Raw genomic sequence first — 23,682 nt, forward strand, 5'->3', positions numbered from 1 at the left:
ATCTGGAAGCTGAAACACTCCCAAACCAGGAAATGTAAAAGCACAGATATATCTCACTTAGGGTTGATATGGGATAAGTTATTTACCAGTTTCCTCACCGAAATCAACTGGATCGTCACAGTGACTACTGCATGGGAAGTTGAGAGGATTAAGTAACGTGTGAAGTGCTCAGCATCGGTAACCGGCTCGTTACAAGTAAAGTGCAGGGGCCATTATCACTACTACTATTAGTACCGTGGTTACAATAAACCTGGGTTATCTTCTTCTCTTCTTCACATGTTGTCTCATTAAAAATAAATAAACATCAGACTCCAGAATTCGAAACCACTCCCTAGTAGCTAAGAGCACAGATTCTGGGACCAGGTTCCTTAACTTACTGGGTGGGTAACTTCAGGCAAATTATTTATCTTCTTTGTGCTTCAGTCTCCTCATCTGTAAAATGAAGACAAAGACTGCACCTATTTCCTTGGTATGTGGTGAAGATGAACTTATTTAAAGAGTTTGGAATAGTGGTGAACAGGTAATATCTGGTAGCTATCATTAATATTATTCTTGTTAACGCTGAAGTCCCTGGGGTGTAATGAAGGGGGATTGCATTACATAAGCTCATTACACCACTTCCTCAAGAACCTCCCAAACAACACAGCACAAGGCAGTCAGCTCCCCTCCGGTTCTCTTGCACATCTCCAGAAGACTCTTCTCCCCACTCCCAGGCTAAATCCTCTTCCCTTTTAACCCTTCTTTGTCCAGGCCATCCACTTGTGAATGGGTAAACTAGCCGAATCCTTGTGGCCTTCTCCTTCCTACCGAGGAGCAGAGCAACTCAATCAAGCAAGAAATAAATAAACAAATAATTCCTTCCAAGAGAGGGCCACAGCTGTAAATCCTTTACACTTCAATAGTCTCTCCAGATCACATGATTACACTTAATAACTTATCCAGATACATATCACCATGGCTGCAGACTAGCTTTTTTGTTTTTTGTTTTTTGGGGGTTTTTTTTGGTGAGGAAGATTGGCCCTGAGCTAACATCCATTGCCAATCTTCCTCTTTTCACTTGAGGAAGATTCGCCCTGAGCTAACATCTGTGCCAGTCTTCCTCCATTATGTATGTGGGTCACTACCATAGCATGGCTTGATAAGTGGTGTATGTCCACGCCCAGGATCCGAACCTGCAAACCTGGGCCGCCAAAGCAGAGTGCACCGAACTTAACCACTATGCCACTAGGCCAGCTTCAGACTGGCTCTTTTTTTTTTTTTTTGTGAGGAAGATCAGCCCTGAGCTAACATCCATGCTAATCCCCCTCTTTTTGCTGAGGAAGACCGGCCCTGAGCTAACATCTATTGCCAATCCTCCTCCTTTTTTTTCCCCCTTTTTCTCCCCAAAACCCCAGTAGATAGTTGCATGTCATAGTTGCACATCCTGCTAGCTGCTGTATGTGGGACGCTCCCCCGGCATGGCCTGACAAGCGGTGGGTCAGTGCGCACCCAGGATCCGAACCCGGGCTGCCAGTAGCGGAGGGCGTGCAGCCAACTGCTAAGCCAGGGGGCCGGCCCCCCAGACTGGCTCTTTTGCTCTGTCTCCTGGGCACAAAACCTTTACGTCTTTTGGCTCACTCGCATCTGGCTTGGACCCACACTGCTCACCTCTAGTCATATGGCTCGTGAAACTCTCGGTCTTGATAGAATTTATTTCCTAATTTTTTCTCTGCCCGTGGACCCCAAGATTAGCCCTTCTGGCTCTGGACTTTATTTCAGCTCTGCAGCTGGAGTCCTGTCCTTGTTTCCTACTCTTCAAGAAAGAAAGCTATCTCCCTGTCCAAACTCAAGGGATCCTCTTTTGTGCTTTATGCTATCAACACCAAGGGAAATGGAAGCCTGCTAAAATTTATTGAAAACTCGGTGTGCCAGATACTTTGTATGTGTTTGAATTTCACAGCAACCATGTAAAATAAGTTTTATTATACTTTATCAGATGCAGAAACCAGGTCTCAGAGAGGCTGAGTGACTTGCCCAAAGTCACACAGTGAGTAAATGGTAGAGACAGTATTTAAACTTGAGTCTGTTTAACTTTCAAAAACTGCTTGTTTTTTCCATTGTATCATATAGCTTCATTATTTTTAAAAAATGGTGTTCATTGCTTAAAATTTTAATTTGATGATTCTGTTTTAATTTTACATGGTTTATTTACTATTCTCCTGGAGGTGAGATTATGAATGGGATGGAAAGGAGTAATACCACCATGTATTGAGTATTTTCTCCCTTTGTCTGGTCTCTTCCTCTTTCTCTCTCTCTTACTTTTCTCTATCTCTCTCTCTCTCTCTATCTATCTATCTATCATAGATCTATCACCTATCTATATCTATTTATCTTCTATCTGCATATGTACACACATATATATGTATGTATATTTATTAGATACCATCTGATATTTATTGAAAATTTACTTTATGTGAAGCTGATGAAACTTTCTTCTTCACCTTTTTCTTTATGACAGAAACTTAGAAGCTCTGTCCTTGCCTTGGGATAGTCAATGACCAGCATTGAGTGCAGCCAACATTTGGCAAAGCCTCACTTCCACATTTGCTTTCTGGGCTAGCACAGGAGCCTAGGCTGGCCCTGGAGTTGGGCATTGTGTCCTTAAGAGCTCTTCTACCATAGCCGGTGCTCCTGCAAGGACTGGTTGAGGAAGATCACCTCCGTCTTCAGCAATGCAAGCTCCCTGGTGAAATTCTCACTGAATTCCTGTTTCAGATTTGAGAGCTGGTTCTAACCTCAACTGATTTGCAGAACTGAGATGAGCTGATGAATACCAAAACCTTTCTCCCTGATGTTAGTTATTTCTGCTAATTTTCTCATCGGTTAAATTTGGAGAGATGCTAAAATGGTTCTGAGATTCAATTTTAAATGTGTGGAAGAGGAGTTTCCCACACCAACAAGAGATTCTCGGGACACCAGCTGGGTGTTCTGTAATTCAACTCAATTCTGACACTATCTACACAGGGACAGCATCAGATTCCACAGGTTAAGTGTTCAGTCCTACAAAACTGCCCCCCTCACACACACTTCAGACATCAGTTGCAAGCCAAAGTGCTTCTGACTGACCTGCTACAGATTGGAGGTTCCCATGACCTCCTCCTTGGACTTCAGACATCAGTCACCAAGTCCAGGTCGTCACCTGTACTCTTGACCAGCTAGCTCTAAATCCAAGGTTCCCAAGACCCTCTCCTTGGGTGCGATTAATTTGTTAGAGCAGCTCACAGAACTCAGAGAAACATTTTACTTACTAGACTACTGGTTTATTATAAAAGGATATAACTCAGGAACAGCCAGATGGACGAGAGGTGTAGGGAAAGGGCACGGAGCTTCCGTGCCCTCTCCAGGTGTGCCACTCTCCCAGCACCTCTACATGTTCACCAAATTGGAAGCTCTCTGAACCCTGTGCTTTTGGGGTTTTATGGAGGCTTCATTACATAGGCATTGTTGATTAAATTATTGATTATTGGTGATTGATTCAACCTCCAGCCCTTTTCCCTTCCCTGGAGGTTGAGGGTGGGGTGGGTACTAAAAATTCCAACCCTTTAATCACATGGTTGGTGCCCCTGGCAACCAGCCCCCCTCCTTAGGTTACCTAAGGGCTTTCCAAAGGTCACCTCATTAACATAACAAAAGACACCATTATTGCTCTTATCACAGGAAAATCCAAGGGTTTTAGGAGCTCTGTGCCAGGAACCAAAGACCAAATATATATTTCTTATTATAAGTCACAATATCACTTTAGAGGTGGAAGAAATATTCTACCTTTCTAGGTTCTTCTGGCTGGTCTAAGAATTAAATTGACATGAGACAGAATAACTGGAGAAAATCAAACAAGTTTAATAATAACATGTATACATAGGAGAAACCCAAGAAAACTGAATAACTAGCCAAAATGGCTAAAGCCACCACCTTAAATACCATCTTCAGTTAAAGACAAAGGAGGATGTTGGGAGTTGTGGTTTGGGACTTCAAAGGGGAGGAAGGCAGTTCACATGGAGATGGAAAAGCAAATGTTTTGTAAACAAATGTTTGCCATGCCTTGCAGAGACAATGAGACATGGGGAGGACTTTGATCAAAGGGGCCTTGCTAGGTTCCTCCCTGTCTACCACATCTAGTTCATATTATACTGTAGTTATCAATGGTGAGATCTCCTTTCTGGAACAGGTCTTCCATCTTAAATTCTTTTAGGCAGTTAGGGGGAAGGTCAAAGTATCTTCCTGAGTCTTTTGTTCTTAAAAATAATCAAGCCAAAGAGACACATTTTAGGGTGGCAAATTCTGCTCCCTTACATCACAGATGCCTTTTTGAAGACCCACTTATCCAAAGAACTTGGTCACATGTCTGCCACGGTTCCCTTCCTTCTATTGGAGTCACTTATCTTAGTTGATAAGGTGGTACATTTTCTTTTAAATATAGCTGAAAAATTATAAAAAATTTCCATGGAATCTATCTTAATATGTTATTTGGAAGGATTGTACATGAATGTGAAATATCAGAGGGCAGGATAAAAATGCAGGAGACCCTTTGGGTCTATTATGACAAAGTGGAGTCCTGATTAAAGAAGGTCAAGTCTGATGTTTGGAAATAGGCCATTAATTGAGGATCACTGTTATCATTACATCTTCTTTCAGACTGTAAATATCCAAAAATACTAGAATGAACACATGACTACCATGAAATGGGCCTTAGAATAGTGATCAAAAATGTTTGTGTGTGTGAGTGTGTGCATATATATATGAAGATAATTTCAAAAGTAGAATGTCTATGATTGGTTGCAGTAGACTTGAATAAGTATACTGGCTCCCCAGTCCCTACACATACTTTTTTGAATGATCATTAAAATTGGAAAAGTCAGTGCAGAGAGTATCACAATATAGACAGCAGTAAAGACAAACAGGGCTTCTGCAGTATTTGGCCCTTCGCTTCGAAGAATATCCTCCTCTTTGTCCTGCTCATCCAGGAACTGTCTAACCAGACAGGGAAAAGGAAGGGGAGGGAGTGAAAAAGAGATGAGTAAAGAAAAGGGTTGAGCAAGAGGGGATCAAAAGCAGGCAAATGGTAGTGGAGTGGATGGTGGAGGGTGAGCAAAGGTAGGGAGCTGAAGGTAGAAGCTCAAGGGAGATAAAAGGAGAAGCCCATATTGAAATAAGATTAATCTCATAGTATTAGTAGAAATGAAGACGCTGAGAGCAAACCCACACATTAAAGATTTTTAAAAACAGAAATATTTTATAAAATTGCAAGTGGGTAAGGAAGGTAATTAGAGCATGTGTCTGTCAAGGGAAATGGGAGTAGGGGGAAAGGAGAGAGACAAGGTCCAACACTTCGTCTGTTAGTTTAAGGTCAACTTTATGTGTGCATTTGGTTGCATCATTTAAAAAGGAGAAAGTAAATTAGTTTTACGTAATTTATTGTTGTGTATTAGCTTTGGGATCAAAAAGCACTCATATCTATTGTTATTGCTATATCAAAAGCCCTATGAAGTCCTTAACTGAGTCAGAATCTTCTATTTTTGTTTCTATAAGTGCTATTCGTTAACAGTAACATACACCTCTCAGAATACCTTGGGTGGAGGTACGCAGCTTGACCATTAAGTGACAGATACTCACATCTAGATACCCAAACCATGCTACTTGTTCAAAGTCATGCAAGGGGGAAAGTAATCAAAGGTAGACATGTCATATCCTGGAAGAAGAGACAAGCTAAGTTCCCTGTCAGTGTCTTTGAATACCCTGAAAATGAAACATGATAAGGTTTCCATGTGTTTTTATCTTTCATAGATTTTACTCTTTGTCCTTAACAGAGAGAAGGGAGCTATAGGTTTCCTTCTCCCTACAGCTGCAAATGTGACCTCCCAAGAAAAAGCCAAAAGGACAATTCTTTTATGTTTAGGAAGTAGGAAGTTTGACAGCTTCTGAAAATAAATGCCTGTATTCCATTTTCTAGCAGGCTGTTGTGGTTCGTCTTCTGTCTGGGAACTGGATAAAAACGTCAGTGAATACATCAAAGGTCAGAATTTCAGAACTGCTGCCACAACTGTATTGTCACCAAGTATTAATGACTCTCTCACTTGTTCTCTTTTTTTAAGAGGCCCGGTCATGTCCGGGGGAATGCCAGGTACATTTTTCTTAATGTATGAGCACAAGTTACATATAACAACCTAACAACACAATACTGCCTCTTTAATGCTAATCTATTCCTTGCAATCTACTAGATACATGTAGAGTCATTGGTGTGTATCAAGAGAGCAAAATCAGATTCTGAAAATATCTGAAAGGATGCACTAGAGTGTACATAATAATGTATTTTAATCTGCCAGGCCTTAAAATTAATCATGAATTCCCACAGAGATTTTAATAATTTCGAGATGATGTTTTTTCTTTTTTTTTTAACAGAGTAATATTCTTGGACAGAGTTTTCTAAATGCTGCATGGAGAAAAAAGTCAGTGGGGGAGGGGCAATTTCTCACTTGCCATGGTGCCTATAGGAGATACGTTTACTAGGGGAACGTGTTTTCTTTTGCTCCTAACTGAAAAGCAAGGTAGGTGTTTCAAAGAAGGCCTTTATCACTCGATAAAAGCTAGCAAATCACAGGAAGTTTATTAGGGGTAATAATGTGCATTTGTTAAGCAGGAGAATAGTGCTGGAGGGAAGAGGTCAACTTTCACGAGGGGGTGGATGCCTGGGTAACATTAGGGAACGTGGCTGTCAGTTTTCAGAGTTGCACTTGGTAATCAAAGGGCACGAGGCTCTAGAAACGGTGACCATATTACTTATTGTCCAAACTGGGACTTTTGAGAGGGAAAATAAAGTTAATAATCACACTGGGACATAGGCTTACCTTAGTTTGAGGGCGTATAGCAGTGGTGTGGAGATTCAGATCTCTGATGCACTGTCCTTGCCTTTCAAAGAGGGGTGATCATGTCTGTTTCCCTTACCTCACCATGATGCTGTGACTGTAAAACCCTTTAGGCTCTTCCAAATTTATCCAACAAAGGTACTGTGTAAACATAAATAAACAGCATTTTTTCTGAAAAATGAACAACTGAAAATATTACGTTCTAAACTGATGATTGTTCAGGGATATTCAGGGTACTAGAAAGAAATAAGATCATTGAGGATATGTTGGTCTTTCTACCGCTTTTTAACTCTCTGCAGAATACCCCACTACAGTGTCTGGCTACGGGGAGAAGTGGTTGAGCAACTTCTTCCTGTGGAAGTATATCTACATTTCTACAACTCTTATGGTTGACCAAGTATTTGGTAACTCTCCTTGAAATGTAGTTGTCAGAACATGTCTTAGTCATTTTTCTTCTTATCTATTGAAAAGCAGTTTTAAAAAAGTATATGCTTAACTTCCACCTGTCTGCATCCAAAAAATTTCCTGAAGACAAGTAGAGTGTGGTTTGTCAGAAGTAGGTGAAATGCTGGGATTGACCTCATTATTTTGGGAGGAACGACTCATTTTTCTTGGTCTGTGTATGTGTGGAGTGTGCTTAGAAATTTTAAGTAATGCAAATTATGCATATGAGAAGGAGGTAGGGATAGGAGAAGGTCCAGGGAACAGACTTGTGATTATAAAGATAGGAAAAAGGATTTTATCTGAACTACATTACCTTTAAATAATTTGCAGGCTGGTAGAATCGGGAAGCTCACTAGTGTGCGCACCTGTAAGAAACTATTTCATTACCCTTTGAGTGAGTGGTGGAATAAACTTTGGAGATATTAACTGTGGTTTACCCTTCACTTCCCTTCCAAATCTCCCACCTTTCACTCTCGCATTGAATTACTCACATTCATTGCCTCAAAGGACACTTATTGAACAGAGTAAAATAGTACAATAGGACACAAAAGAACAGCAGGTAAACAAGTGAAAAGCTTGATTATTCAGACCCTTGAGGGTGGAGAAAATACTTTTCAGTTTGGGTAGAGTTTCTTGTGAGAACTTAGCTTGTCCCCCATGAAGAGTGTGTAGATATGTTCCTATGAAAGGGCCTTTGGTTGCTGCAGGGGAGGCCTGAGACGCGGGGAGCAAAGAGAGGATGGACATGATAGCAACCCTGGCAGAGCCCCTTTGGGAATTCCTCCATGGCCCCAGGCAACAGTAGTGGAAACAAAGAAATGGCTGCCAGGAACTCTATAGATGTCCTGAACATGCATTTCTCCTCCTCCCTGGAGCCACCCAGAGAGGTGTAGGAGAGCGCTGAAGTTTCTATGCTTCCTGAGAGGGTTGTGGAACACCACAGGGAGGGCTGGTGAAAGCCAAGGAGCTCTGGGGTTGAGATGTGGGGATGCAGAGTGACCGTGAGAACCTGAGGAGCAGTGGCCATATGGGGACCCGAAATATCTCCATGGAGCAAAATTATAGCAAAACCACCAAAGAGAAAGTAGAAGAGTGATTCTCACTGAGAACTTGCAGGGAACAGAGGATGTCTGAATTCCCATAAACCCTCCAGGAATTTTAATACCACTCTAGGAAGAAAGGGAGTATGAGCAGGCCCATAATTTGAGTTTGCCCTGAGGAGACTGAGACAACACTGAGGTGTCTGAAAATCAGACCTGAGTTAACCTGAACTGAACTAAAGCAAATTTCCTTAATTAGGTGAGATGTGGGTTTAAAATGGGGATTATATGGACACATAGGGAAAAATGAAAAAGTTCCACATTTTCCACACCTGAGAATTTGCTTGTGACATATCCAACCCACTGCACTGGAATTCCATTACTTAGCATTTTGCTCATTGTTTAGTAGGCACCTTGTAAATATCTTTTCATTGCACAAATGGAATGAAAACAACTCCGTCTTTCAAAAACAAGCCAACACAACACAATACAACACAACACATCACAGAAAATCCTCAGTAACAAGTACATGATGTCAAGTTGAATACTTGTCTTAAAGATTTAAAGAGCTCTCCTAGGAGAGGGTTTATTAACCAATGCCAACCTCACTGGTGACAGGAAAATAGTAAAGGAGCTTGAAACTTGGCACAAACTGAGCTCATCCTAAAGACTCAGAGGCTACTGTGGTATGCTAACCAAAGGAGAGTGAGGCTGGAATTTCTGGATATCTTTAAAAATGGGACAGACAAGAATCTATCTGGAAATCACCTATGTAGTCCTGCTTAGAAATAGGGGAATGATGATTTCTTGATTTCTTTTTCTCAAGAAATTTATTTTCAGCTCTAGGATATGGTTTTAAATCTAATCAGAGGTCAATTTATCTTCACTTTAGTAGTCCTGGTTATAAATCTATTCATAACAGATATTTTAGAACCAGAGCAGCAGTTTCCACTGAACATATTATTTTAATTTTTTATCAATATTGTGTGTTTGATAACAGATCTGGCATATAAAGCTAAAAATGCTATATGCCCTGTAGGGAGCCCTTTATTTCTAGTGACATATATTGGAGTTATTCTTCTTTGTTCATATGATTTACCTTCAAAAATCTATTGAATGTGCCCCCAGAGAAGTGCAGATGGCTGTTTTAATAATCATATTGGTATTCGGGTGGAATGGAGTGGGATAGAACTGAAAGAACTTGCAGAGGATATTGTTCCTGGAATCCTTGGTTCCACCAGCCTGCATATAATATTTAAAGTGCAGTAGTACAGCTAAAGTTTGCAGAATAAAGTTAGCAATTCCATTCTTGTAGATACTGATCTTTCACCCTCCTTCCAAGCTTTGAGAGCCCTTAGATCATACCAGGAGTGGCACAATATGCTGCTAGGTCAACAGGTGGCAGGGTTACACTATCTCTCTCTCTCTCCCACCAGGGGCAATGGGGAATTTAGCCAGAGTATTTACTGTCTGGTGTCCAGTGTTGGCCTCAGTAGAGCTGGTATTCGAATCTCCAAGTTCTGCTTCTGACCCCAGGGATTCTGTGTTATCAGAAAATGCTGGTGAACTGAGATAGCCCTTTGGCTTGACCCTCACTGGCAGCATATCTGCTATAGTAAGCCTATGGAGGTAATGGAGGATTGGATTCTTTAAGTACAGCATAAAAACATAAAGTGGTAGAGTAATAGTCCATTTTAATAGCACTTGCTTATGATATTCTTCTTGGGATATCCATATCACCCATGACAATCTTGGTCCTATATTGCACTTTTAGGCTATATATAGCCTATATAGATAGCATTTACATATATGATTTCATTTAATTCTTAAGACAATACTCTAAAAGACAGATATTATGCCTATTGTACAGGTGAGAAAATTGAAATCTAGAAAGGTAAAATAACTTGCTCAACATCCCATGGATAGTAAAGAGCAGGGCAGAGATTTGAAATCAGGTGTGTTTATCCCCAAGTCTATGTTTTCTTTATATGCATGAGGCTTTCCCAGTGTAGGAGCTGCTCCTTGATATTAGCTAGTTCACAGAAGGGTGGTGGAGTTTTCCTGTGGCCTGATTACGCTGATAACTAACTTTTTGACGTAGCATTTGCAGTCTTGTCCAGTTTACTTTCATTGAGATCTTCCAGTTCTAGTGAGTGATAGTGAGACTTGCTCCACCAAGACACAGGCCCTCTCAGGATGTGGGCACTGCACAGCAAGAACAGGGCAGAATCAGAAAAAGAACCTGGCCCCTGAGTCTCTGCTTACTACATCATGTCCTGTTTATAATGTCTGAAAGGCAGTTCCCTTAAATCTACCTCTGTTAGCCTAGGTCATTGTGTGGGAGCAATTAATTTTTCCAGGTTCCTCTCAGCATTTTTCAGCCACCTTCAAACACTAACCTTATAACGTTTTAATTGAACCATATCACTTGCGTTTCTAACATCGATATGGATTTTACACAGCTGTTTACACTAATATGTGTTAAAATGCCTAATTACCGCTGCAATCACAGCCTGGCTCAATAGTCTTGCCAGCTCTTAAACATATAGTCGTGTCTTAATCAAATACAAACGTCAATGAGAATCCTAAACTCCTGCAATTTGTAAACTGGATTAAGGGCAATAAATGCAACCCTTCAAACAAGAACACAGAATTTTGCATATTTCATGCTAATATGCTCATCTGTTTGTTTTGTTGTTGTTTCACAGATTTTCAAAAATGCTTGTTGATAAAATGAGCTCTGAATGTGTGATGAGGTGGGTGTTTATAGTGGGATTGAGGAAAAGGCTTGAGAAGGCCTGAAAAAGGCTGTATGTTTATAACAGCATTTTTTACGTGTGGCTTTATATTTATAAACTTAAATTGTTAGCTGATGATTCTTTAGACAAGTAGGCAAACTTGTTATCACTTATTGTTTAGCAGGTTTTGCGCACCTACTTAGGCACTATGATAAGAGCTGGTAATTGCAGTATAATGTCAGAAGAGTGAGAGGACCAGGTATAAGTCTCTCTGGAAGCACGGAGGAGAGAGAGGTTATTCATAAAGGAGATATGTTTGCATTGGAGAAATGGAGGATTTTCCAGGAGGACAAGCAGGGGAAAGATAGACAGGAAAGAGAAAAAAGCAGTCACAGTCACCCAGGAAATGGAAGGGAGCATGGTAAGTTCTGGAAACTACAGTAACTTAGTATGGCTGAGGAGGAGAGCACTTGTTGCGGAAACCCACTAGACGCCACATTAGACACATTGTTGTAAACCCTGTAGATGATGGGATATCTCATAATGGTAAGAGGATATGTCAGCCATAATATACCAAGACAAGAGAATTAATTGGAGAGCTGCCATTTGACCCTTGGGAGTTTTGTCAGTGGTTACATGACCCATCTCCAAAGAAATATGTACCCCCAACATCTAACCAGCTATATACCATAGAACCTATGGCAGTCCTTGGACATTAGCGGGGAATTGTTAGGTTTCTCTCTCTTCTCATTGGTTGATTTATTGATTGAGTCATGTACTCATTCTTGCATTGTTTCAATAAATGTCTACTTAGCCCCTATAATATTTCAGTATTTGTGCTAGTCACTGAGGAATCGACAGTGATGCTCTCTTCTATCTGAGAATAAGAGATTATGGGATAAAAGCATCAGGGGATTTGGTAAAGAATGATAATGATTATAGCACCCTCATTTATTTCATCAATAGAAACAAGCCACTTTCCTGATTTTATAGATTCTCTAATTTCACCTTTTACTCACTCCATTTAAGAGAATATTTATTTTTTACAGTGAACTCCCATTTATCTGAAAATTAAAGACAAGTAAGGCTAAAATAACTGGAATTTTAAAAAAGACTTCATTGCTGTAGGGGGGAAAATGGTAAGGAATTGGAGATTTAGTCAAAATTGAAACTTAAAAAGGATATCCTGGAATTACTGTATATTTACTGTTCAATTTAATTTCTTATATCTTTATCATCTAAATATTGCACAATAAAAACACGTTTAGAATGGAGATTACTAAGACACATCAAGTGTACTTCACAATCAACAAAGGCTGAATTATGAATAATGTAACTTTTGGGACACATACACACACCTGTAACCTGCATAAGGGCAGAGATCATGTTTGTCTTATTCACGACTGGATCCCTACTGTCTGGCATGTCGAGTACTCTGTAAATAAGTTGTTGAATGCATGACCGTTTACAGAAATTACCACCTGTGGCGGATTATACTATTGTTCCCAACTCTCCTCCTCTCCCTGTATCCACACCCTTTGCCATGTGCCCTTGCAGTCCCTCCCACCCCAATGATGTAGTTCTTGGCTGCATGATTTGCTTTGGCCAATGAAAAGTGGTTGGGAATGACAGCGAGGCAGAGCTGAGCTGTACTCTTAGGAGGGATCCCTGCTTCCACTTGGCTTTGTGCACCTGTGCCCTGGACATAAGGTGCACCTCTGCCAGTCCTGTAATTGGCAACTCCTAACCATTCAGCAGATGGAGCATGGGCTGCCCCAATTTGCCTTATGCCTCTTTGTTTTTAACTACAAATGTAACTGGTACATGTCATGATAGGGGCTTCTATACTAGTAGTGAAGACAAATTAGCAGAGGCTGTTAACCTACCTTAGGTTATTCTGAACCAGATCCTGAGTCAAGGATTTGGATGCAGGTAGTTTATTGGGAGATGCTCCCTGGAAGCAGTCTTGATAGAGCAGGAAGGAGACAGAGAAGTAGGAAATTGATTGGTTGTTGCTGTGGGCAAATAGGTCTTAATCCCACGGGGACTCTGAGGAAATGTATAGAGGGTGCAACTTAGAATTGTCTCTTCAAAACATGGGATGCTCGGGCATTTATGCACTGATGCCTGTATCTCACTAGTTAAGGGTTCTACCCTGCCTCAGGGATATCATTCCCCACCCAACTCCCACACTTCCTGGCAGTGACTGTCATTTAGCTTTAGAGAACGTCCTGAGGCAGAAAAGAGGAGGTAAGTTGCTGCTTGGGCTTGAGGTGGGATGGCGGAAGAGTAAGTACATGGAATTGTCTACCACCGCTGCTCTGAAATCAGAGGTGGGCCAAGTGGATGCGATGTGGGGCACAAAAAGTGTCTGCTTTGAGATAATGTTTATGCAAAGCACTTTGTGGACCATCAAATTCTAAACAAATGTTATCAGTTATTAATAGTGAAAAAGTTCAAATGTTCCTGTTTGTAATAAAAGTTTATCAAATAAAATGGCTCATCCTAATTAATAATATCTGTGATACTATTGTGCAGGGCTATACCAGTCATTTGTTTGCAAAAGGCCAGAGTCTGGGTGGAATATTCATATATCCATTGCTGCTTCCCTGCCCTGATTTTCGTCTCTCCCAGAACTGCTAATCTAGCTACCATGCAGTCAACACACAGGCACACGCACACGCGCGTACACACACACACACACACACATCAGTAATCTATGCACCCTCTCATTGCTCCCAGATGTCTTTATTCCAATAAGCATGTGATAAACCCAGATGGGAGTAGAGAAAGGGAATGGAGAATATTCAGTTCTTCCTTCCTCCCTTCCTATAGGTTGGGAGGCAGGAGGTTATGATTGAGAGGTCAATCAAACACATTCCTGGCAGAACTGCTCTCTCAAGAGAATGGCCAGGAATCGCACACACTTGCTACAACTCTGCTACTAAACCACAAACTTGTCCAGGCCATAATTAAGCAGTATTTCCATATTTCAGAGTCTAGGCCTATCATACTCAAACATGTATGATTATAAAATCATCAAGGAATATCCAGTAATTGCTCATAGAGCTCTGCACGGGTCCTCGCATTCCAAAGAAAGTGGAATTATAAGAAGACTTCATGTGGCAGTGCCCATAAGAGAAAGTGACTCTTATGGAATGAATACAGCATGCACACCTCTTTGGAGAAAGACATCACTCAGCTGTGAAAGATCATCATGACCCCTGCTTCACGTTCCATCAACAAAACTGTTAAGTCCATCAGCTTAGTTACCCTTTACCCTTGCGTGGGCACTGACTCAGAGCTACTGAAAGATTAGTGTGAGTATGAAACGTTTAGCTCCAGAGCATCATTTCCTTAAAATGAAAAATCCTGAAATTCATTGGCAAAAAAGAACAAAACTCTCTGCTGTTTCTAAGTTAAACCAGTGTTGTTCGAGTCGGTCTGCTCTTCTCATAAATGACTCTACAACATAAATGGCTTGATAAAATGAAAGGTTACTTCTTACCCCTGTCAGTCCACTGGATCTGGGGGGTTGGTGGGTTGCTCCTCTAAGCGGTCATCCAAGGACCCAGGCTTTTCTTATTATGAGATTCACCTTCATTCAGGTCTTCTTGCTTCAGCTAATGGACAAGGAAAAGAAACAAGGCTATCAGGTAGGCCTGGAAGTAGCTCATGTCACTTCCACTCATATCCCTTTGGTGAGAACTTAGTCATATGGCCATACCTAAACTGGAGGGGAGGCTGGAAACTGTAGCTTAATTGAATGCCCAGGAAGTAGAGAGAACTCAGATATGGGTGAGATCTTGCAGCCTCTGCTAATTAAACAATAGAAATGTGGGGCCTAATTAAACAAAGAAATAACAATAGAAGGCTTTTTTTTTTTTTTGTGGACCAGTGATACATTTAGTATTATCATCTCCAAAGACAGGCAAGGCTTTAAGTTCCATCTATTATGTAAGATGTTCTACTCTGGACATGTGGACAATTTCTTCATGTGTGGATAGCTCACATTTCTGGTATTATCTTGTTGCCTCTGGTCCAGCTTTGGCATTGTGGATGGAATAGAAGATGGAAACAGCTGTATTTTCACACAGCTGAGGCTCATGGTTGGCCTTCTGATAATCAGCCAACTACTGGAACAATCACCACTGAGGCAGTTAGATTTTCCAAGTATCTAGCAGTTTGGTGATGAAACGTCTGAGCCAGGCTATGGAGGGGTGAGGGAGGAAGGATGGCCATGTATTAGAATCATTTAGGAGCATTTTCAATATATTCATGCTGATCTCGGGGTGAATCAGTATCAGATGCACGTTTCTGAGAGAAGGGAAGCAAGAAGTAGATTTTGCAGGAGCTCCCCTTGAACTGGCCATACCTCACTATGCTGAAAATCAACACTTGCAACTCTAAGTTGCTCTCTCTGTAGTTGTCCCTTTTTCTCCAAGTAGTATATTCATACTATCTCCTCTTTTTTGGAGAACAATTTTCCTACTTGGTAATCACTGAAGTTCAGTGTATTAGTCTGCTAGGGCTGCCATAACAAAGTACCACAGACTGAGTGGCTTAAACATCAGAAATTTGTTTTCACAGTTCTGCAGGCTAGAAGTCCAAGATCAAGGTGTTGGCAGGTTTGGTTTCTCTTGAGGCTTCTCTCCTTGGCTTGCAGACAGCCATCTTCTTGTTGTGTCCTCACCATCCCTGGTGTCTCTTCCTCTTCTTACAAAGACACTGGTTATATTGGATTAGGGTCCCACGATTATAACCTCATTTAACCTTGATTACGTCTTTAAAGGCCCTATCTCCAAATACATTCACATTGGGGGTTAGTGATTCAACATAAGAATTTGGGGGGACACCATTCAGTCTATAATATTCAGAATGTGAAAAGGTCTCGGGCAACACAAACTTCCTTCTGGCTTCTTAAGACCCTACAGTTTTAAATTTTCTTGAATCTTCTGAGTCACAAAAAATCATCAGTGGCAATTATACTCAGGATTCCAGTTAGAAAAGTAGGGTTGGGTAAATTGAAATTCATTATGTAAAATTTAGAAGAATTCAGTTTCAGAATATGGAGCTGTTCCTCATCAGCTTGAAGTAACATTTCAAGTACAGAACTGGATAATTTGGATGAGTTAGGCAAGTTTTCCCTTGCTCTCCCCACTCCATTCCTAAATTACATTCTTCAAGTGCCTCCCTACTTCTTTTCAGTGTCTTTCTCACCAATGTGCTCTTCACGTTGAGTCTACCAGATCCCACTATTAGCCCCATCAAAACCTATGTGTCCTCTGCCTCATTCTTTTAGGTACCTGCTCTGGAGAAATGGCAACTAACTAATGTGACAGGCAATTCAGATAAATGTGCAGGTGGGAGGTGAGTATTTTTAAGCTAGGGCCCTTCTTATGTTTGCATTAATGAGGTGTCTTCTGACAACTCGAAGGCTTTATCCGGAGGGAGTGGATGCTTTACTCCAGAATCTCATTGTTCATGAACCTTACAGTACCTGAGGCTGGTGAGTGACGAAGGCCCTCAGAGCATACTCTCCAGGCAGTCCCCACTCCCTGAGTGTAGAAAAATCAGTTTTGCATTTTCCCTCCAAAGAGCTGACCCATGCAGCTATGTTCTTAGGAATAGATCATCCATTTCAAATGAGTACATTTCATTATGATCTACAGGGCATGGTTTTTCACAAATGCATCTAAAAAAAATCTCCTAGTTCTCCCTTCCCTTAACTCTTTCATGATCTACTTATAAATTATGAGATCTGAGAGAGTGGAGAACTGTGTCTTGTTGACCTTTATATCATAAACGCCTAGCCTATTATGCATATAGTTTGTTCTCAGTAAATATTTGGTGAATATATTTATGCTCTAGTACAGTCTTTTTGGCAAATACTATTTTCATTATCACGGTTTTAAAAATGTGCAACCCAAACAGAGAAGAGACTGATTCAGGTGTTGGAAGCAGATTTGGATTATATAAACTGATTCGAGGGCCATGTCTCTTTCCAACTCCAAGTGTCTACACCATTAGGGTTAAACTCATGATATTTGAGTCAGCATGCCCTTTGAATGGCATTATTATTATTGTTTATCATTGCCTCAGCTTTTACAACATGCTCGGTGTTGCAGAAGACATTAAAAAGACACAGTTCTTGCCTTGGGGCTTACACTCAGATAGGCAAACAAACAAAATGTATTTAAGAAGAGGTAGATTGATTGCAGGGATGCAATTTCCCAGGTGTTTGTATTTGTGCTTTGGGTTCGTTTGTTTTTTAACCAGCTGTGGGCTAGAGAAATCTCTAAACCTTCCTTCAGAACAAGGACATAAATGACAAGACTTGAGAAGAAAATATGAGCCTTGATATGCAGGACACAGGGCTGAGTGTCCAGACAAGATAATTTTGGGGATCTCTGTGGTCTTGAATTGCTCTCTCCCCGTCTGTCTCTCTCAACAATTCGTGCTTCCTGTGGGTTCCTCACTGGAAACTGAATCATTAATTTAAAAATGGATTACCAAATTTTATGGCCCATTTTCAAGGATTAGGCCAGTTCTTTCCTATCAAACAGTGTTTAAAAAAATCGACCAGTTCTCCTTACAGACTGAGACATTTATTTGTACAAAATTTAGGAAAACTTTTATCTCAAGGAGATATTACCCTCAAGTTTAATTTTTGAAAATCCAATTTATAAGCCAAAATGAAAAATGTAGTTCATACTTTTTACTCAATTTTTTTGGTGGACATTTAAAAAATTCTCTCATGTAGTTATAGAATAGAAACAAATGTGTCTATTTTGGATATTTCTTTGGTGTTTGCGGGAAATATTTGTGTGTGTGTGTATGTGCACATAGAAAGCATCTTCACCTTATAAATCTAAATACTGTGTATGTTTATTATCACATGAGATCAAATACCTGCTTCTGGGAGTAAGCCAGGGCAAAACTTTAAGTTTCACGTGTAAAGTACATGAGGAACACAATCTGTATGCTTGGTAAAGCTGTTGAAATGTCCAGATTGCACAGGGGGTGGCAATAATCTTCACCGCACAGGGAAGAGTCAGGTTCCACTTTTTTTGGTCACTACAGTCTCTAGGCGCATGGAGGGGTTTCTCACGAGGGTCTTGATCTATGAAAAAGATGTAAGCACCCAGAGCCATGCATATTTAGACCTTGGTTTCCAAAATTTCTGTTTAATTCCACTTTCTCATCACATGCACAAGTGTGGTATGCCCTTCCAGATGGCTCACGCAAATGCTTTGTCGTACTTCACTCACTCTTTGCATGTCAAGCATCTCTGGGACTACATACATCACCAATTAGCATCTTATATTCATTTGAAAGGAATAGTTCTGCAACATTTTACACAGTTTTCTTTGATAAAATTTGCACATTGGGGTGTTCTTCTCTTATAAGCATCAAGGATGTGATTGTGGAATTTTCCTCCCATCTCCTCCCCCCTACCAAACATTTTTCCCTATGCAGCACCATTTGATCTGTATTTTAGGGGACATGTCTTTGGTTTGATGTTTCTGGAACTTGGTGAGACCTTTTTAGTGGGTTTACCAATGTGTACTGTAGGCATTTACTATGTCACATCTCTCCCGTGGCTGTTTTCCAACACTCTCATTTTTCAGATTCTAGATCATGAGACGTCCTCTTTGATCTATGGATTTGGCACTGCCATCCCCTCAGCCTTTTGCAAAAGTCTTCCAGCTAGACATTCCTTATTCTGAGTTCTGTGACGAGCATTTATTACAGTGGACTTTTTGTGTTGGCCCTAATAGTAAGGAGCAATCCTGATGTATCAAAATCACATTTAGCCAGTACACCAAAGAGATGCTATGCACCAAAGGGATCAAATTGTCACCTAGAAAATGTTGGCAGTTACTTTGAAGTTTTCCAAAGTGTAAGAAGCATTGACACATTGGTGAACAGGCAAGTGGAACACACAGAACTCTGTTAGGTTGTGCCTTCTTGGCATTTCCACCTGGACATCTCACAGGCATCTCAAACTTTATATGCTCACTTTCAGTATCCCCGAAACCTGTCTCTCCCTAGTCTCCCTCATCTTAGTAAATGATTATGTCGTCTACTCAGATAATCAGCCCAGAAACCTGGAGTCATCAGGAATTCCTTCATTTCTTTCATCCTCCCCATTCTCCTTCACCCCTTCCCCCCAAACCTGTCATTAAGTTGTTTTGGTTCTACCTCCATATATCTTGAATTAATTCCATCTTTGCCAACCCCACTGTCACCTCCTGCTTCATCCCCAGTTCACATCCTAGTTTCTGAAAACTTCTATAACCTCTAAACTGCCTCCCTACTACAGGTCTGATATTCCCATATTCCCTTTTCCACTCAAATGTTAGAGTTCTTCATAGGATAAATTGAAGCAGGTCTCCTGGCTATTTAATATCCTGCATTTGTTTTCTGCTGTGCGTAGAACACAACCCAATCCTTCTTCCACCCACCCCCTGGTCTACAGGCCCCTGCATGTTCTGATTACCTCTCTCCAACAGGTACAGCCTCACTAGGCTCTAGCAGCTGCACTGAAATTTTGGGTTCTTAGAACTTTTCCAGTTCTTCTTCATACCCAAGGATTTCGCACTTGCTGTGCCTCCAACCTGAAAAGGTTTTCCCTCTGGTTCTTCATTTGCTTGGCTTCTCCTCACTCTTTGGATCTTTTCTTGAATATCTGTTCCTCAGAGAGGGCTGTTACCTTCTGGTACAGCATCCTGTTTATTTCCTTCAAAGCACTAATCACAGTGTGAAAATACTTTGGTTATCTATTCACTTATTTGTCTGCTATTTATCCTCTATTGTCTAGGATAAGCTCAGTGTTCTCAAGGTCAAGTTCTTTCTTGCTTAATTTATATCCTTGGTGCTACACACAGTGCCTGGCACACAAAGTCACTCAAAACATATTTGCTGAATGAATGTCACTAAAGAGTTTTGAGGAGGAGAGTTGAGTGTATGTGGTGTGTGTGTGTGTGTGTGTGTGTGTGTGTATGTGTGTTGCAATGGTTGCGTTAAAGGAAGTAGTATTGACTGAATGTTTGTGTCTCCCCAAAATTCATATGTTGAAACTGAATGCCCACTGTGTTGGTTCTAGCAGGTGGGGACTTTAGGAGGTGATGATGTCATGAGGGCGGAGTCCTCATGAATGGGATTAGTGTTCTTATAAAAGAGGCCCCATTTCGTTCTCAGCTTTGGTGGTCTGGGGTTCGTGGGTTTGAACTCTGGGCGCTGACCTACATACCGCTCATCAGGCCACGCTGTGGCGGCATCCCATGTACAAAAAAAAAAGAGGGAGATTGGCACAGGTGTTAGCTCAGGGACAATCTTCCTCAAGCAAAAAGAGGAAGATTGGCAACAGATGTTAGCTCAGGGCCAATCTTCCTCACCAAATAAATAAATTAATTAATTAAATAAAAGAGGCCCCAGAGAGCTCCCTCCCCTCTTCTACCCAGTGAGGACACAGCGAGAAGAATGCTGGGCCCTCACCAGACTCCAAATCTGCTGGTGCCTTGATTTTGGACTTCCAGCCTCCAGAACTGTGAGAAATAAATATTGTTTATAAGCCACCCAGTCTATGGGATTCTTGTTATAGCAGCCAGGATGGACTGAGACAGGAAGGAAGTATGTTCTAAGTAGGAGTAGGAAGAGAGATAGGAAGGCTTGGCATCAGCATGGCAGGAAGTCAGATCAACTGAGGGGGTCCCAGCACAGGACTGACACATGAAGCCTGGCTCAGTGCAGAGATCAGAGGCCTTGGCTCATAACCTTGGCAGTTTGCCAGAGACCAGTCAAGTATGTACCGATTGGCGCCTAGGAAAACAGCACAATGTACTTATTCACATCGAAAAAATAAGAGAACCATATCTCCAGGGTAAAACAGAGTACAGATCTTCAAAACAATCACGTGACATGGCTGAGGCCACATCACCTTCAGTAAATGGGATAAACTTCTATTTCCACATGGAAACATACAAGTGAATGCTTTTGATCAAATTCACCATCCTCATAATCTGTAACTTAATTTTAAAAATAGGGAGAGAGCAAAATGGGCTAAAGAAAAACATTTACCAGATCAGAGTAGACAGTGGGATGAAGTCATATGGGTGAGAACTTTATAAGAGCACTTCAACCACACACTACTCAAATTAGGGGAAAGAAGCACATTCTTTAGTGAAAATAAATTCACTGTCCCTGTCAAAATCTGATTCGGAGGCACACAGTTAAAGTGAGTAAGCCCATGGGCTCTACGAATAACAATAATTGTACTGCTACATAGCATTTCATGAGCACTTGCTATATGCCAGGACCTGCATTAAACTGCTTACATGTGTAGAGGGAGCAGAATTCGCCACCCCAAAATGTGTTTCTTTGGCTTGATTATTTTTGAGAACAAAAGACTCAGGAAGATACTTTGACCTTCCCCAAATTACCTAAAAGAATTTAAGACAGAAGGCCTGTTCCAGGAAGGGGCTAATACCATAGATAACTACAGTATAACATGAACTAGGTGTGGTAGCAGGGAGGAACCTAGCAAGGCTCCTTTGATCAAAGTCCTCCCCATGTCTCATTGTCTCTGCAAGGCATGGCAAACATTTGTTTACCAAACATCTGCCTTTCCATCTCCATGTGAGTTGCCTTCCTCCCCTTCGAAGTTCCAAACCACTACACCCCAACATGCTCCTTTGTCCTTAGCTGAAGATAGTATTTAAGGTGGTGGCTTTGGCCATTTTGGTGAGTTACCCAGTTTTCCTGGGTTTCTCCCATGTATACATGTTATTAAACTTTGTTTAATTTTCTCCTGTTATTCTGTCTCATGTCAGTTTAATTCTTGGACCAGCCAGAAGAGGCTAGAGGGTAGAGGAAAATTTCTTCCTCCCCTACACATGCATTATCTCACTTAAAACAGTAAACCTAGGAGGTAGGTATGAATAGTGCACTATTTCCACAGAAGAAAAACATGAGGTTAAGAGAAGTTAATTCTTTTGCTCTACATCACAAAGCAAGTGTGGGAGGTGGGATTCAAACCCTTATCTATTTACATTTAGAGCTTGAGCTCGTTATCCTCTACTGATTTGCAAATCACTGGGTAAGGGCACTGTTTCTGATTGGGAAATAGTGCAAAATGGTGGTCCTGATCTTACCGATTCTCGGGAAAAATATACCCTCTGATTATACACCATAGAATATTTAATGTATTGTGCAGTAATTTTTTTTTTTTTACTTTCCCAGTAGATTGCAATCAACTTCAGGTCCTCACATTGTCTCCTCATCCCTGGTACTTAACACAGTTTCTGCAGCTCAGTTGAGGACAGAGGTTGGGGCTTGTCCTGAAACCCTGATCTGTGAAAGTTGTTTTTCATTTGATTATTTCAGTCTTCCATTTACATGAACTAGTTTAATAAAACAAGTCATAGCCATTTAAGCGTAAACATTTTTAAGAAGAACTTGCATTGTAGTTCTTAAAAATGAATAATAAATAATCCTGATGGGGAATGTCACTAGTTATGAATGGTTAAATCAAAAGAGTCTGAAGAATATGCTTAAAATTCCAAAGAGAATAATATTAATTTTAAACATTATTCAATTTTTAAGTATTGTCAATCAAATAAAACAAAATATAAATACAAACAAAAAATAAAAACTAAATAAAAACAAAAGAAGAGAGAGAAACTGATTCAGTTTTGGAACTATCACATGGGGACAATTTCAAAACAGAATATGAAGTTTTTACAAAATTCATCCTCCTCATTATTCCCATTTTCAGGTAAAATGCAAACTAGATGCAGGCAGTTTTTTAAAACACTGTGTTATGTGTCTCATAGGCCAGAACAATTGAAGCAAATCAGATCTCTCATTTTAATAATATTTAAAAATGTATATTATTGACTATGCTGAATGCCATGACTTCTGGAGAACCATTACGGCTCACAGGATAGCTTTTTATTTGGCATTGTATCAATTTGAAGCCCAGAATGACATGATCTTAATGCAGAGAGCCGATATGCATGTGCAAAATGGGATGGAGAGAAAGGTAAGGTGCGCAAGCAATAGGCAATTCTCAAATGTCATGGTTTCAGCTCTAAAAAATAGGAAGGCACACATTGAAAGGAACGTTTTGCTCCCTGGTCTGTACCAGGCGCTTCTGTCTCCATGCCCACCACTTCTCCCTTCCGCCCGCCTCCACGCTGCGGCGCGTGGAGGACCGTTTGCCCCTTAAATATCACACATAGCTAATTTGCATTATAGACTATGGGCCCAAGAGGGAAAAACGCTTAATTTTATTAATAGAATGGATTTTAAATCTCTCTACAGGAGGCCACAGAATACCCCAAAGGGCTAATCTATGCTATGGAGAGATGGCAAATCAGAAAAGCCCCAGTGCGTTTTTTCCCCCTCAGAATTTGTTCCCAGTGAAAGCTACCACTAGACGGATTGGCTCTGAGCATCCTCTGTTTGAACACTGGAATCGTTCTACACCTGATGTACAAATACCTAAGCCCCTGAGATTTACAATAGGAATGCTAATGCATGGCGTAAGCCTTGCTG

At 40.8% G+C, this 23,682-nt stretch overlaps 1 protein-coding gene across 1 annotated transcript in view; it reads right to left on the minus strand.

Moving 5' to 3' along the window:
- Positions 1-14,654: 14,654 nt before the first annotated feature.
- The window catches only part of LOC147915278 (coiled-coil domain-containing protein 178-like), a 204,627-nt gene continuing 195,599 nt past the window's right edge, over positions 14,655-23,682 (minus strand). The window contains exon 3 of the transcript XR_015554291.1: positions 14,655-14,744. The gene's annotated coding sequence lies outside the window, so the exon portion shown is untranslated. The remainder of the gene's footprint in view (positions 14,745-23,682) is intronic.

The sequence above is a fragment of the Ceratotherium simum genome, chromosome 14, assembly GCF_057802395.1.
Source record: "Ceratotherium simum simum isolate JZ-2026a chromosome 14, ASM5780239v1, whole genome shotgun sequence".
Lineage (NCBI taxonomy): Eukaryota > Metazoa > Chordata > Mammalia > Perissodactyla > Rhinocerotidae > Ceratotherium > Ceratotherium simum.